The sequence below is a fragment of the Sinocyclocheilus grahami genome, unplaced genomic scaffold, assembly GCF_001515645.1.
Source record: "Sinocyclocheilus grahami isolate Dianchi unplaced genomic scaffold, SAMN03320097.WGS_v1.1 scaffold3864.1, whole genome shotgun sequence".
In the NCBI taxonomy this organism is placed as follows: domain Eukaryota; kingdom Metazoa; phylum Chordata; class Actinopteri; order Cypriniformes; family Cyprinidae; genus Sinocyclocheilus; species Sinocyclocheilus grahami.
The window spans coordinates 12,642-13,242 of NW_015508908.1; positions in this window are offsets into that span (position 1 = coordinate 12,642).

A 601-nucleotide genomic window follows, 5' to 3' on the forward strand; every position below is an offset into this window, starting at 1 on the left:
AACCACCAGATGACTGACTCAATATTAACTCTTTACTGGAGCGAGCCATAAGCCAAGTGCATTTACAGTATATCCCTGTATACGTGTCTCAAGCTCTAAAGGTATGAATGCCACTGCATTAGATTACAAAATATCAAAGTGACATAAACAGCACATACTCATTTCTTAAGAAAAAGAAGTACACTTTTGTACACTTTAAAAAAAGAGTACTTATTATGGAAAGAATATACTTAAGTGCAAACTGATTCTAACTTTTAAAGTTAGAGGAACAAGTGCAATATTCCAGGTTAAGTTAAGCTCAATCAACAGCTTTTGGAAAAAAACAAAACAAAACAACAACAACAAAAAATCTTTGACATGTCTTTTTTTTTTCTTTAGCACCTTTGTCATTTTAAATGACAAAAAGACATCAGATGGTGCAGATTACATTTAACAAAATTTGGTTTCTAATGTATTTACATTCATTTTAAGCGTGACTGCAGTGTCCACATATTTTTGGGGCCTAATGTATGTTTATTTTGCTGTAGTATTTATACTGGAGAATTTCATTCATAGCTCAGTCGTCTGTAGCAGCGTGAGGACCCTCATCTCCCTCATTTGA